The sequence below is a fragment of the Delphinapterus leucas genome, chromosome 10, assembly GCF_059928025.1.
Source record: "Delphinapterus leucas isolate spDelLeu-1000000601 "Yukka" chromosome 10, BTC_Dleu_Yukka2, whole genome shotgun sequence".
In the NCBI taxonomy this organism is placed as follows: domain Eukaryota; kingdom Metazoa; phylum Chordata; class Mammalia; order Artiodactyla; family Monodontidae; genus Delphinapterus; species Delphinapterus leucas.
The window spans coordinates 97,116,854-97,132,482 of record NC_143138.1 but is presented as its reverse complement, the minus strand read 5'-3'; the positions used below and the strand labels follow the sequence as shown (position 1 = coordinate 97,132,482).

Sequence of the window (15,629 nt, the reverse complement as noted above, 5' to 3'; positions counted from 1 at the left end):
GAAGGGGCCCATGCAAGCCCAGGTGCCAAGGGCCTGAGAGTCACAACACCTCCCTATGTTGACCGAGCACAGCCCTCCTTTCTCCCTGTGATAGTCTCACTTTAAAAAAATCATTATTCAGCAGTTCTCTTATTGGCCTTTGTGTTTGTCTTGTGGGACAGTCCCAGGCCCTGTTGGCCACCATTTTTGTCAGGAGAACTGGGTATCTCCTCAGGTGAGGTTTCTGGGAGTTGGCATAAGAGGCAAGACTAATAGGTGGGTTTTCATATTCTAGTGGGACTATTTCAGTTTCCACCCACAGAACCTCCAACTCAAACTGACTTAAGCCTAAAAGGGATTCAGATCATATACTTGAAAGTCCCAGGGTAGGCATGGCTTCAGGCATAGCTGGATCCAGGAGCTTAGTAGAGCTTGTCAGGAATGTGTCTCCACCTTGCCGTTCTGCTTCCCTCTGTGTTGGCTTCATCCTCAGGTAGGATCTCCCTGTGTGGTGGTCTCTGGCAACTCCAGGCTTTCCTCATCCTTTTACCCAAAGTCCCAGTGGAAGAGAGCTTCCTTTTCAGAATGGTTCCAAGAAAGCTGCTGGGATGAAGTCTCACTGCATTGCCTTGAGTCACGCACCGAGGCGAGAACCAGTCACTGTGGCCCGAGAGGGAGCTGGTGGGTCGGACCTGGGTCCCAGGGCAGGAAAGCACATCTAGGCACAGTGTTCAGCTCTGCCAGAATCCTCAGAGGCTGAAGTCATCCTGAGCTGAGGAAAGTGTCCTGCAGAGCCTTTGTTTTGAGATATGAAGGCTGCCACCTTCTGCTTGTTTGCAGTGGTTTGCTTTTCTATGTCCTTCCTTTCCTCTCTTTTCCTACCACCTCCAGTCCACCCTCTTCTTCTATCACTTTTAACAGCCCCCCTTCTCGTTCTCTCCATCTGTTTCTTGTTTATTCCCGTGTGTTTGTGTGTGTGTGCGCGTGCGCGCAGCTCTTGTTCTAGATCTTGCTCTCAGCCTCTCTTCTTCCACTGGTGGAAAACACCTCTTGTCCAACAAGTTAGACTGATTTTTCAGCATTGAGACCTATGGGGGCTGCTGGTGGAGGCAGACACGTCTGTGAGGAAGTGGGTCAGGTGCCCTCTGAGGAGCCTTGCAGCCTTCCTGGGGGACCCACTTTTGGGGGGCTGAGGTCGCTGTCAGTCACCCTGCACCTGCTGTGTTTCCCCACAGCTCCTCACTGGAGGTGGAAGGTGCTGTGGGCATCAGGACTGAGGAGGGGGAAGGCCAGATAGCACGGGGCTTGCTGCCACAGGACACACCTGGCAGGCTTCACCCCCACCAAGAAAACCCCCAGAAAATGCTGCCTCGACCCCTCAGAGCAGAGGCACACAGGTCCCTGGAAGGGGATAGATCAGAGCCTTGTGTCTGCTTCTCCGGGAGATACTGCCCCTATTGTTCTTTGTCATGCTGCTGGTTTCTGAGAATGACAAAGGTAGGAAGAATCGTCCCGGAAGGACAGTGATCCTCCCCGGGGAGAGCCAGTTCAGGGAAGGCTCTCGCTGTATCCTGTGTGTTGGTGTGGGTGCTGAACCATGGACGTTCTCTGGAGAAAAACTAATTGCATTGTCAAATGTTTACATTCATGCCAACTCCAGCTGAAACAGTCATAGAAATGTTGAGCTGCAGGAATGGTCAAGGGGGCACTGGACTCAAGACCTTTATGGCCATGTGATCTTTGATAAGCCACATAACCTCTGGCCTTGGTCTCCTTATCTGTAAAATGGGAATGGCAGCAGCAAGAGAATTGTGGTCTAGGTTAAACTGAGGTGACATACATGAAAGAGCTTAGCACAGTGCTTGGGACCACTAGGTGGCTACGAAACATTAATTGACTGTGTATCCAGTGTAAATCTTTCCTGATCCTGATAAAGAAACCGAGTCCAAAGAATTTTATTGATGTGACTATTTATTGGCAGCCTAACTGCCTGATTTCTTACCTACTTCCCTCTAAGACATTTCATGTAGGAGATCCATTGGTATCTTCATCTCTCTTGAAAGTACCCTGTATGAATGGAGCCCAGCCCTTCAAAGGTCAAATAGGCCATAACACTACAACTCCACGTCCTTGTATTCGATGGCTCACCCAATGAGTGACCGAATTGGAGGACCAAGTCAGTTGTTTGAGAGTCTCCTGCCTTTGCTGTCTCAGCAGATTCTGCACCTAACTGACGCCCGCTGCCCTGTCTTGAGTCTATAACACATCATGGGTGTGAGTGTGGAAAATCCATTTGTGCTTGCCCTTCCTGTCTCCAAGACTTAGGAAGAAACGATGGTTAGGCTAAGAACCCTTGATTGTCGGAAATAAACAATGAAAACATTAAGGCAGCCAGTCAGTAGCAACTTTATTAATACAATGCTAAATGAGGAAGCAGACTGCCAGACAAAGAAACCACTGAAACTGTAACAGAAACGTGCTCATATAGTTAACATGTGCACCATCATCCTTTCATTGATATTTTCCCCAAATTCGCCAAATTGCCCTTGACTCCTTGCACATCATCTACATCTAGAAAACCATTAAACTGTTAACTCTTTGCACACATCAGGTATCCATAAATGGGCTTTAGGAGGCCCATTACAGGCAAAATTTTATTTCTGTAGGAACGTGTGCCTCTGAGAAGAGGTCCACAGTTTTCATCAGATTGTTCCAGGCATTGACTAGAAATCAGGGTAAGATTTTTACTTGTTTCTAAAATATTGGTTCCCAGTATCTTCTTTAATAAAAAAATTTCAAACACACTGAAAAGTTGAAGATAATTATACAGTGAACACCCATATAACTACCACTTAGTTTCTACAATTGATAACATTTTGCTTTATTTGCTTTTACATGTATCTGTCTACCCATCCGTCAATCCATCTTATTTTGTTTTTAATTAATTAATTTATTTATTTATCTATCTATTTTTGGCTGCATTGGGTCTTCGTTGCTACGCACAGGCTTTCTCTAGTTGCGGCGAGTGGGGGTTACTGTTCGTTGCGGTGTGCGGGCTTCTCATTGCAGTGGCTTCTCTTGTTGTGGTGCACGGGGTCTAGAGCGCAGACTCAGTAGTTGTGGCACACGGGCTTAGTTGCTCCGCAGCATGTGGGATTCTCCTGAACTAGGGCTCGAACCCGTGTCCCCTGCATTGGCAGACGGATTCCTAACCACTGCGCCACCAGGGAAGTCCCTCCATCTTATTTTTAACACATTTCAAAGTAAGTTTCAGTCATCACTGAATGTCTCCCCCAGACACTTCAGCAAGCAAATCATTAAAAAGGGCCAGTATTGTTCATGGTTCTTTTTTTAAAGTAAAATTGCAACACTGAAATGCATAAATTTTAAGTGTTTCATCCATGAGTTTTTATAAATGCAAAAAATTTGTATAACTCAAACCCCTCTCAAGATACAGAACATTTCCAATACCCCAGAATGTTCCTTCATGCCCTTTCCCACTCAGTCCCTGCCCCCAAAGCCCAAGAAGCAGCCACTGATGTGATTTTTTTCCACCAGAGATTAGTGTTGCCTGTTCTAGAACTTCATATAAATAGAATTGTGAAGAGAGTCTTTCTGATCTGTCTTCTTTCACTCGGCATAATGTTTAGAGATTCATCCATATTGTATGTATTAGGCAAGGTTTTGAGGGTATTAAAATGGTATTTCAGTCAGTTTACACGTGAAAGCCCAATTCTGCCTGAATGATTGCCACTCTACCCCGTAAGAAATAAAGACAATGGAAAAACAAGAACAGTGGTCACGTCATTATTTCCTCACCGCTAGTGTAGGGATGGTAAACTGGCCAGCACCACGTGCTTAGGCCTGAAACCTGGGTAGGAATCTCACTGCCTCTTTTATTTTAACCATTTTAATGAGATATAATTCACATACCATACAGTTCACCCATTTAAAGTGTACAATTCAGTGGTGTTTAATATATTCACAGATACGTGCAATCATCACCACAGTCAATTTTTGAACTTTTTTTTCAAAAAAATGTTATTTTTGAACATTTTCATCACCATAGAAAGGACCCCCATGGCCTTAGCTCTCATCCCTTACTCTCCTTTCCCTCCCACATTTCTCCCCAACCCTAAGCAACCACTAATCTACTTTCTGTCTCTATGTGTTTATCTATTCCAGACATTTCATATAATGAAATCATGCCGTACGTGGCCTTTGTATATGGCTTCTTTCAGTTAGCATGATGTTTTCAAGGTTCATTCCTGTTGTAGCATGAATCTGGAATTCATTCCTTTCTATGGCTGGATACTATCCCATTGTGTGGACAGACCGTGTTTTGTTCATCCATTTGTCAGTCGATAGACATTTGGATTGTTTCCACTTTTTGGCTTTTATGAATATTGCTGCTGTAAACATTTGTATACAACTTTTATGCAGCCATATGTTTTCATTTCTCTTGGTTACATACCTAGGAGTGGAATTGCTGGGTCATACAGTAGCTCTATGTTTAATCATTTAAGGAACTGCCAGAGTGCTTTCCAAGGTGCCCGTACCATTTTATATTACTACTAGCAGTGTATGGGGGTTCCAATTTCTCCACATCCTTGTCAATACTTATTATCTGACTTTTTGATTATAACCGTCTTAGTGGGTGTGCTGTGGTATCTCCTTGAGGCCTTGATTTGCATTTTTCTCATGACTAATGATGCTGAGCATCTTTTCCTGTGCTTATTGGTCATTTGTATAACTTTGCTGGAGAAATGTCTCTTCAGATCCTTTGCCCAGTTAAAACTTTGGTTATTTGTGGGTTTTTTGTTTTTGTTTTTTTTTTGTGGTACGCGGGCCTCTCACTGTTGTGGCCTCTCGCATCGCGGAGCACAGGCTCCGGATGCACAGGCTCAGCAGCCATGGCTCACGGGCCCAGCCTCTCCGTGGCATGTGGGATCCTCCCGGACCGGGGCACGAACGCGCGTCCCCCGCATCGGCAGGCGGACTTTCAACCACTGAGCCACCAGGGAAGCCCTATTTGTGTTTTTATTATTGAGTTGCAAGAGCTCTTTCTATATTCTAGATATAAGTCCCTTATCAGATATATGATTTGCACACATATTCTGTGGGTTGTCTTTTTGCTTTCTTGATGATGTCCTTTGAAGTGCAAAAGTTTTTAACTTCGATAAAATCCAATTCATCAACTTTTTCTTTTGTTGGTCATGTTTTTGGTGTTATATCTAAGAATCCTTTGCCATATTCAAGTTTATGAAGGCTTACCCTTTGTTTTCATCTAAGAGTTTTAGGTTTTGTGTTTAGGTAATCCATTTAGATTCATTTTGAGTTAATTTTTGTATATGGTGTGATCATTCCTTTCTGTATGGCTATGCAGTCCCAGCATCATAAATTGAAAATATTATTCTTTACCCCACTGAATGACCTTGGCCCCCTTGTAAAAAATCATCTGGCCATAGATGTATAGGTTTATTTCTGGACTCTCAATTCTATTCCACTGATCCATATGCGTATCCTTGTGCCAGTACAATATTGTCTTGATTACTGTTGCTTTGTAGTGTGTTTGTTCTTCTTTTTCAAGATTTTTTTGGCTATACTGGGTGCTTTGCAATTCCATATGAATTTTAGAATCAGCTTATCAGTTTCTACAATGAAGTCAGCTGGGGTTCTGATGGTGACTGCGTTGGATTTGTACATCAATTTGGGAGTATTGTCATCTTAAGTACTATGTCTCTGGTCCATGAACGTAGGATGTTTTCAAATTTTTTATATCTTATTTAATTTCTTTCAACAATAATCTGTAGTTTTCAGAATATGAGTTTTGCACTTCTTTTGTTAAATTTATTCCTTAGTATTTTATTCTTTTTGATGCTAATGTAGATGGAATTGTGTACCTAATTTCATGTTGAATTGTTCATTACAAGTGTATAGAAATACAATTGATCTTAATAATTGTTCTTGTAACCTGCGACCTTGCTGAACTTGTTCATTCATTCAAATAGTTTTTAGTGAGTTCCTTATGATTTTCTATATACAAAATCATAGCATCTGTGAATAGACATAGTTTTACTTCTTCTTTTCCAATCTGGGTGCTTTTTATTTCTTTTCTTTGCCCAATTGCCCTGGCTAGAACCACCAGTACAATGTTGATTACAGGTGATGAGAATGGACATCCTTGCCTTGCACCTGACCTGAGGGGGAAAGCATCCAGTATTTCACTGTTAAGTATGATGTTAGTTGTAGGTTTGTCATAGATGCCATTTATCAGGTTGAAGAAGATCCCTTCTCTTCCTGGTTTGCTGAGTGTTTTTATCATGTTGGCTTTTGCCAAATGCTTTTTCTTCATCTACTGAGATGATGATGTGATTTTTTTGGTTTTTTATTCTATTGATTGATATATTACATTAATTGGTGGGGGCAATGTTAAACCAATTTTTCATTCCTTGGATAAATTCCACTTGGGTGTGGCACAAAGTTCTTTTTATATGTTACTGGATTCACTTTTCTAGTATTTTGTTCAAGATTTTTGCACACATATTCATGAGATATTGGTCTATAGTTTTCTTGTGACATCTTTGTCTGATTTGGGTATAAGGTTAATACTGACCTCATAAAATGAGTTGGGAAGCATTTCCTCCTCTTCTAGTTTTTGAAAGAGTTTGTGAAGAATAGTTATTAATTCTTTAAATGTTTGGTCTAATTTAGCAGCAAAACTGTCTGGGCCTAGGCATTTCTTTGCGGGTGGGTAGTTTGGTCTTTTTTTTTTAAAACTGTTTCAATCTCTTTATTTGTTATAGGTCTCTACAGATTTCCTATTTTTTCTTAAGTTAGTTTCAGTAGTTTGTGTCTTTGTAGAAATTTGTTCATTTCATCTAACTTATTCAGTTTACCGGCATACAGATGTTCTCAATATTGCTTTATAATCCTTTTTTCTTTCTGTAAGGTTGGCCATAATGTCCCTTTTTCATTTCTGATTCTAGTGATTTGAGTCTTCTCTTTTTTTCTTGGTCATTGTAGCTAAAGGTTTGTCAATCTGTTTGATGTTTTTAAAGAACCAGGCTTTGGTTTAATTGACCTTCTCTATAATTTATCTATTCTCTATTTCATTAATTTCTACTCTGATCTTTATTATTTCCTTCCTTGCTTTAAGTATATTTTGCTCTTCCTTTTTCCAGTGACTTACAGTGGAAGTTTAAGCTATTGACTTGAGCTCTACTTTTTCTTAATACAGGCGTTTACAGCTATAAATTTCTAAGCACTGCTTTAGCTGCATCTCATACATTTTGGTATGTTGTGTCTTCATTTTCATTCATCTCAAAGTATTTTCTGATGTCCCTTTTGATCTTTTCTTTGACCATTGGTTATTTAGGAGGACGTTGTTCAATTCTTCATAATTTTGAGTTTCCTACTATTGAGAAATCAGTAGTTTCATTCTATTGTGATTGGAGAAAATACTTTGTATTATTTATAGTCTTTTAAATTACCTGAAGTTTGCTTTATGGCCCAGAATATGGCATATCCTAGAGAATGTTCCATGTGCACTTGAGAAGAATGTGTATCCTCTTGTTGTTGGGTGGTGCATTCTATAGATGTATGTTAGGTGTACTTGGTTTATAATGTTAAATTTTCTGTTTCTTTGTTGATCTTGTGTCTAGTTGTTCTGTTCCTTATTGGAAGTAGGCTGTTGAGGTCTCCAATTATTATTTTTTTGAATTATCTGTTTTTCCCTTCATTTCTGACATTATTTGCTTCATGTATTTTGCTGCTCTATTATTAGATGCATTATATTTATCATTGTTATATCTCCCTAATGGATTGAACCTTTTGTCATTATAAAATGTACCTCTTTATTTCTAGTAATTTTTTTGTGTTAAAGTCTGTGTAGTCTGATATTAGGATAGCCACTCTAGATTTCCTGTGGCTGTAGTTTGCATAATATAGTTTCCCCATCGTTTTACTTTCGCTCTAATTGTGTCTTTGAATCTAAAGATGTCTCCTATAGACATCATTTAGTTGGATCCTCTTATTTTATCTAGTCTGAAAGTCTCTGTATTTTAAATGGATTGTTTAATCCATTCACATTTAATGTTATTATTGACATAGTTGGATTTTTACCTGACATTTTCCTTTTTTGTTTTCTATGTGTCATGGTTTTTTGTTCCTTTATTTGTTCTTTACTACTTTCTTTTGCATTAAGTATTTTCTAATGTATTATTTTAATTTTTAAATGATTTTTAAACTGTGTTTAACTATATTTTTGAGTTATTTTTTACTGGTTGCTCTAGGGTCTACCATATATATCCTAACTCTGAGAATGAACTTCAGATTTATACTAGCTTAATTCCAGTAATATGTGAAAATATTACTCATATATAGTTGTATTCCCCTTTCTGTATTTTTGTGGTATTATTGGTATACATATTACATCTGTTAATTATATAAATGCAGCAGCACATTGTTATAATTATTTTTTTTACCATCTGTAGCCATTTCCTTAGCCCAGTACAGCTTTTCTCTCACCTCCTTTGTTCTCTAATTGCAAACATATTATATATATATATTACAGTTCTGTGTGTTATAGGCCCAGCAATACATTATATACATATATTATACACATATTTTTTAAACTTGCTTTTAAAATAACTTAAGAGAAGAAAAGAGAAAAAATATGCATTTATACTCTTTTGTGATTACATAATTATCTTTATTAGTGCTCCCTGTTTTTTCTGTGGATTCAAATTACTATAAGGGTTACTTGCTTTCAACCTGAAAAAACTTCCTTTAGTGTTTCTTATAAGGTAAATTTGCTAGATAACACATTTTTTTTTTTTTTTAATCTGAAGATATCCTTATTTTGCCTCACTTTTGAAAGACAGCTTTTCTAGATTTAAGATTCTTGGTTGACAGTTATTTTTTGGAGCACTCTGAATGTGGCATTCCACTGCCTTCTGACCTCCATTGTTTCTACTGAAAAGTCAGATGTTAATCTTATTTGGGTTCCCTGTAAGTGATAAGTTATTTTTCTCTTAATGCTTTCAAAATTGTCTCCATGTCTCTGACTTTCAGCGTTATTACTGTGATGTGTCTATATGTAGATCTTCTTGTATTTGTCCTACTTGGCATTTGTTCAGCTTCCTAGATGTGTAGGTTATTGTTTCTTCAATAAATTTGGGAAGTTTTCAGCCATTATTTCTTCAGATATTTTTTCTGTTCATTTTTCTCTTTTCTCCTTCTACTACTCCTGTTACACGTATGTTGACACACTTAATGGTATCCCACATTTCTCTATGGCTTTGTTCACTTTTCTTCCTTCTTTTGTCTCTTGGTTCTTCAGCTTTCATCATCATTTCTATCAATCTGTCTTCAAGTTTGCTAATTCTGTAGCCATTTCAAATCTACTATTGAGCCCCTCTAGTAAATGTTTAATTTCAGTTGCTGTATTTTTTTTTTTTTTATTGCGGTACGCGGGCCTCTCCCTGCTGTGGCCTCTCCCGTTGCGGAGCGCAGGCTCTGGACGCGCAGGCTCAGCGGCCATGGCTCACGGGCCCAGCCACTCCGCAGCATGTGGGATCTTCCCGGACTGGGGAACGAACCCGTGTCCCCTGCATCGGCAGGTGTACTCGCAACCACTGCGCCACCAGGAAAGCCCTAATTCCAGAATTTTTTAATTTATAATTTGTATCTCTTTATTGATATTCTCTATTTGATTCGACATTGTCCTCATACTTTACTTCTTTAATCACGGTTTCCTTTAGCTGTGAACATATTTGTAACAGCTACTTTGAAATTTGTTAAATTTGACATCTGGTCATTCTCACAGGCATTTTCTGTTGTCTGCTTTTTATTTCCCTCCAGTTTTTGCATCATACTTTTTCTTTTCATACTTTTTGGTTTTTTTGCATGTCTTCTAATTATTTTTGGTTGGAAACTGGACATTTTAGATAAAATATTATAACAACTCTGGGTACTGGTCCCTACCCTGTGAGGCTTATTTGTTATTTGCTTCTGTGTTTGTTTAACAACTGACTGGACTGTTACAGTGACATCTGTGTTCCCCTTCCTCCCTTCCCCCATACATACAGTGTTAAGCCTGATGTTACTTCCCAGAGAGGAACAGCTTTGCATATGCCCACAATCACCTGGGATGACAGTGGTTTCGGTAGGGTTCTCTTTGCTGACTACATCCAGCTGTTAAACTCCACTAATTGCTGCATGTTTTGCTCTATTATTTTTAAACATCTTTATTGGAGTATAACTGCTTTACAGTGGTGTGTTAGTTTCTGCTGTATAACAAAGTGAATAAGCTATATGCATACGTATATCCCCATATCTCCTCCCTCTTGTGTCTCCCTCACTCCCACCCTCCCTATCCCACCCCTCTAGGTGGCCACAAAGCACCAAGGTAATCTCCCTGTGCTATGTGGCTGCTTCCCACTAGCTATCTATTTTACATTTGGTAGTGTATATATGTTCATGCCACTCTCTCACTTTGTCCCAGCTTACCCTTCCCCCTCCCCGTGTCCTCAAGTCCATTTTCTAGTAGGTCTGCGTCTTTATTCCTGTCTTGCCCCTAGGTTCTTCATGACCATTTTTTTTTTTTTAGATTCCATATATATGTGTTAGCATATGGTATTTGTTTTTCTCTTTCTGACTTACTTTAGTCTATATGACAGACTCTATGTCATCCATCTCACTACAAATACCTCAATTTCATTTCTTTTTATGGTTGAGTGATATTCCATTGTATATATGTGCCACATCTTCTTTATCCATTCATCTGTCGATGGACACTTAGGTTGCTTCCATGTCCTGGCTATTGTAAATATTAACAGTGTCCTCAGTCATAAATTTTTCTACAAACCAATCCAATCAAACTCTGTCTCCTTTGAAGGAATAGTTTCTGAGGTCATTGTTTGGTATTTGTTTTGACCCTAGGAGGGCTCCTCTCAGCTGTCTTATTCTCTGGTTATCTCTTCCAAAATAGTTGACCTACAATCTGGGCTGTATCTACATTAAACCTGTGAACCTGCCCCCAGTTGCCTCTCACCACAATCTCCACCGTTCTCGAGAGCACCCTTAGGCCTAAACTTCTCCAAGCTCTGTTGCAAAGTGAAGTCAATTCCTTTGGGAAGAGAGTAGCAGCTGTTTTGCAGCCTACTTCTTCCCCCAGGCAGAATCTCTGAGGTAGAGGTCTGGAGCTGGGGGTGAGGACAATGGCAAGCTTCTGAGTGACCTCCGCATTCTAGGAGCTGAGGGCTTTGTGGAGAGGAAGGCAGCATCCTGAGGCCCTCTCAGCTTGCCTCTTCTCACAAGGAAGCATCACCTCATGAGGTGGGGTAAGGGTGAGCAGGGCCCGAATATTCCCACTGGTGCTGTGCCCAAGGCAGAACTTCTATTGTGTAAGTGAAGGTTGGGTGGAATAGGGAGCCCTCACCTCTCTACCGTACTCACTTGGGACTTAGCCTCAGCAACAGGTAGCTGGGGTCAGGAGTAGAAACACTGATGTCCTGCTTCTCCTGGGAAGAAAGCCCCCCTGCTGGAAGCTTGGTGGGAGAGGAGGCCCTATATTCGGGCTACAGGAGTCTGAAGTGGAGTCTGCCTCCCTGAGCTTGGGGGTGCTGGTGGAGGGAGGGAGTAGTCTTGGTCCAAATTGCACAGACTCTCACTTTTCTTACCGAATTTTCATAGATTTTCTTGAATAGATGTTTCTTCATTTGTTGTTTGCCTGTAGGACCATTTCCAGAGGCTTTCAGTCGTTGTTTGTTTGCTTGTTTTTGCATTTTTCACAAGTTTCACTGAAGGGTAGATCAGCAGATCTCCCCACAGTGTCCTGCCAGGTTGATCACTCTCCTATCCTCTTAAATAAGATCAAAGTCTTAATACTAGTTGGTGCTGTAGCCAGAGGCAATGAAAGAACCCAAGGTCATGAGTGAACAGAGAAGAAAAGAAGGACCCTGTGGACAGGCCCCAGGTGATTTCATTACTTTGGTTGCAGGGAAGATGAGAGGGAAGAGAGGGCACAGCCACGTTCCTACCCTTTAACACGGTGACCGTGGCCTCTGATAAATGGTCCTAATGAGATTAGGATTCTCTCTTAAAAGAGGAGAGACAGTGTGTGTGTGGGGAGAGGGCGGGGTGGACAGGGGGCAGTGAGGTGGTTTGAGAGGGACAGAGCCGTCTGCTCTCCCATGACCTAAAAGGGTCCTCTGTTGTGGCATCATTAGAGAGGGGCATTTGCGCTTCCTCTTGGGTGATAAGTAGAGAAGGATAACGAGTATGGGATTTGCAAAATCTCCAGCCTTCAGATTCTGAAATGAAACCAAAGCTCCAGTCTGTCTTTTCTTCTCCATGTCAGGCCCTGGGCTATTCTAACCACCGCTGAACTGCTCCTGCCTCCAGCCTCTCCCCTCCAGTCCTTTTCCAATTCTGCAACTGCTCTGCTCCTGGAGTGACTTTTCTAAAGTGTGACTCCAGCCGGGCCTCTACGGGGACAGCCTTCAACCTCTTCTTTAGCTCAGGAATGGCCTCTTTATTTCTTCACTCCCTGTAGGGCCCGTGGGGCACCTACCTGGCCTAACCAGCCTCTCCATAAGCAGGAGTCAAATTGAATACCAGTCATACAGTATGGTATATATGTATATTTATATTTGCACTGTGTCCGTGTAAAGGCCCGGTAGCAGGAATAAGCATATTGTGTTTTAAAAACATCAAGAAGGCTCTATTAATGATACCTGGGACCTGGGCTTAGATCTCAGCTCATCACTCTCTACTTATATGACTCGCCCCTTGCGTGACAGATCATTTCACCTCAACCTCAGTTTCCTCACCTGTAAAATGAGGATGGTGTGCGGATACTGTTGTGAGGATATCACTTACATGCGATAACATAAGTAGAACCCTTGGCACATGGTAAAAGCTTAATTTGTTCATGCAAGTAACAAGTATGTATTGAGTGCCTACTCATCCCAGGGACTGTTGTAAAAGTGGGAAAATAGCAGGAAATAAAATAAAATCCCTGTCTAATGGAGCTCACATTTTAGCAGGAAAGATCAGCAGTAAACAAATTTTGAAACTACACATTTGTGCACACACACAAAAGTTCAGGTTTTGATCTGATCTATGAAGAAGAATAAAGCAAGGGTGATCTGAAGTTGGTGCTTTTGTAGTTAGTGAAGGGTGGCCAGGAAAGGTCTTGCTGAAGCATTGGCATTTGGGTACAGATCTGAAAGAAATGAGAAAATGGCACACGGTGGTCAGTAAATATTTGTGAAATGTGAATGATGCAAATGTCTGGGAAGAAAATGTCCCAAGGAGAGGCAATAACAAGTGCAAAGGCCCTGTGGCAGGAGTACTTGGCATGTTTTAAAAGCATTAAGAAGGCTCTGTGAATATTTATACTGTAGTTTTTAGGGGTAAAGTGTACTGATGTCTGCAACTTACTTTAAAATTCATTAAAAAATTAGATGAATGGATGGATAGATAGAGGGATGGACAGATATATGCTTATGTTAGTATAGTAAAATGTTCATAGTAGCATTTAGGTGGTAGGTATATGAATATTCACTGTAAAATTCTTTCAACTTTACTTTGTGTTTGAAAAGTATCATAATGCAGTGTTGGCAGAGAAACATCAGGAAGTCTAGTGAGGCTGGAGCAGACTGAGGGAAGGAGAGAGTAGTCAGAGAGAAGGCCACCGAGGTCTCCAGGGCCCAGAGCATGGAAGGCCTCATAAGCTGTGAGGAGACATTTGTGTTTTTTTCTAAGCACAATGGGAAGCCTTCAGAGGGATTTGAACAAGAGAGTTTCATGATCTAATTTATGACTTTAAAAGATCCCTCTGGCTGCTGTGGGGAGAAATGCAAGCAAGAATGAAAGCAAGGAGGCCAGGTAGAGGGACAGTGGTGGTCTGGACCAGGGGGGTGGCAGTGGAGGTGGTGAGGCTGGTCAGATTCAGGGGCCAATTTGAAGGAGCTGCTGATGGATTAGATATGCATTGCCCGAGAGCAGGGCTTTGGCCTCAGCAGGGCAGATGGTGGTTCTGTTTCCTAAGATGGGGAAGATGAGGGAATGAAGTAAGTTTGGGGAGAGGTGTGTGGGAGAGTGGTAAGAGGGAGAATCACATGTTCTATTTTAGGTGTGAAAAAAACAAATAATAGACTTCCTAATAAATGGTAGCTATTATCACTGTTTCTACCCCACACGATTACATAGTGACCTCTGCAAACACACGAGCTCTCTCTTAGCTTGCAGCTCAGCTTTACTCATCTTTTCTTCTTTTCTCCCCCTTACATTTTCCACTTTTCCTCGCTCCTCCACCCGCCACTCCAGACCACCACCAGTGACTGCTGGAGCCTCTGGAAATGAGCAAGCCTCAGCCCGGGTCGGCTCCTTCAGCATTACAAGGGGTGGGATCAGAGGAAGCCCTTGGGGTCAAACCTGAGAGCACGCAGACCGTGGGGTTCAGCTCATGGGCTTGCAAAACCCTCCAGCCCTTCTGTCTCTGTAGCTAGGCAGACACACAGGTCACCAGGTGGTGCTAGCACATGGCTGGCGTGAGATTCAAAGACGCAGCAGAAAGAAGTACAGAGATCTCTCCATTTTACTGAGAAGGTGACTCTGAGTCCAGATCTGAGTTCATTTGACCCATTTAGCCGGGCTGTCATTTTGCATCAACTATGTCAGAACAGCATGTAAAGACATTTGTCAGGTAGCCATCTGGGGAAAGCTGACTTAGCTGTCAGAGGCCTGCTGTCTGCAGAAGGCTGTCCCAGGCACTGAGGGCTGGGTCCACCAAGAGGCCACTGCATCTCATGGGGGCACTGGCCCAGTCTTCTTGAGCCACCTGCTCACAGAGAGGAGTCCTAGTGTGCATGCATGGGTCGGGGATTAACAGGGAGGGATGATTTCCATGCTGCTCATGGCCCTTAGGAGTCATTAGCTCTGGTAACAACAACAACTAACTCTCATATGAAGCTAATTGTGTGCCAGGCACCGTTACAAGCACTTCATGTGTAATAACTTGTTTAATCCTATGACAGCCCTATGAGGTACGTACTATTATTATCATTCCCATTTTACAGATGAGGAAATGGAGGCTTAGAAAAGAGAACTAAGTTGTTCAAGGTCACACAGGTAAAAAGTGGCAAAGCCAGGTATCGTGGCTTTGCCACTTTTTACCTGTGTAAAACTCCATGATGGACAGGTGGACAGGCTGCGTGGACAGAATCAAGATAATCCATGAGGACAGGAGAAGAGACAGTCCCATGGATGCTCGGCACAGGGAAGGTATCTGCAGGATAGAGAGAGCAGGGGCCACCTTTGTTACTCTTTTGTTTATTAGAATTTAATAAGATCTGTCTGCCTATATAGGTATGTGTATATATATATATATATATATATATGTATTCTCTTTATAATATTAAACATCTTTGTGCTTGCTTTAAAATACAAATACATTGACACTTATACATTACCCATTTTCTACCATTTTCTACCCATTTTCACTTCTCAGGGTACAAGCTACAACACAGGTTAAATAAATCATAGGCTTAACTGTCCTGCTCCCCCAAAAGTCTCCTACCCAAAGATCACTAGCTGCATGGTCTTGAGCAAAACACTTAAATTCTCTGCACCTGAGATTT

The 15,629-nt window shown here is 41.4% G+C and overlaps 1 protein-coding gene across 2 annotated transcripts in view; it reads left to right on the top strand.

The window, feature by feature from the left end:
- SRGAP3 (SLIT-ROBO Rho GTPase activating protein 3) overlaps positions 1 to 15,629 on the top strand; it is a 259,740-nt gene that overhangs the window by 228,788 nt on the left and 15,323 nt on the right. The gene's annotated exons all lie outside the window — the stretch shown is intronic.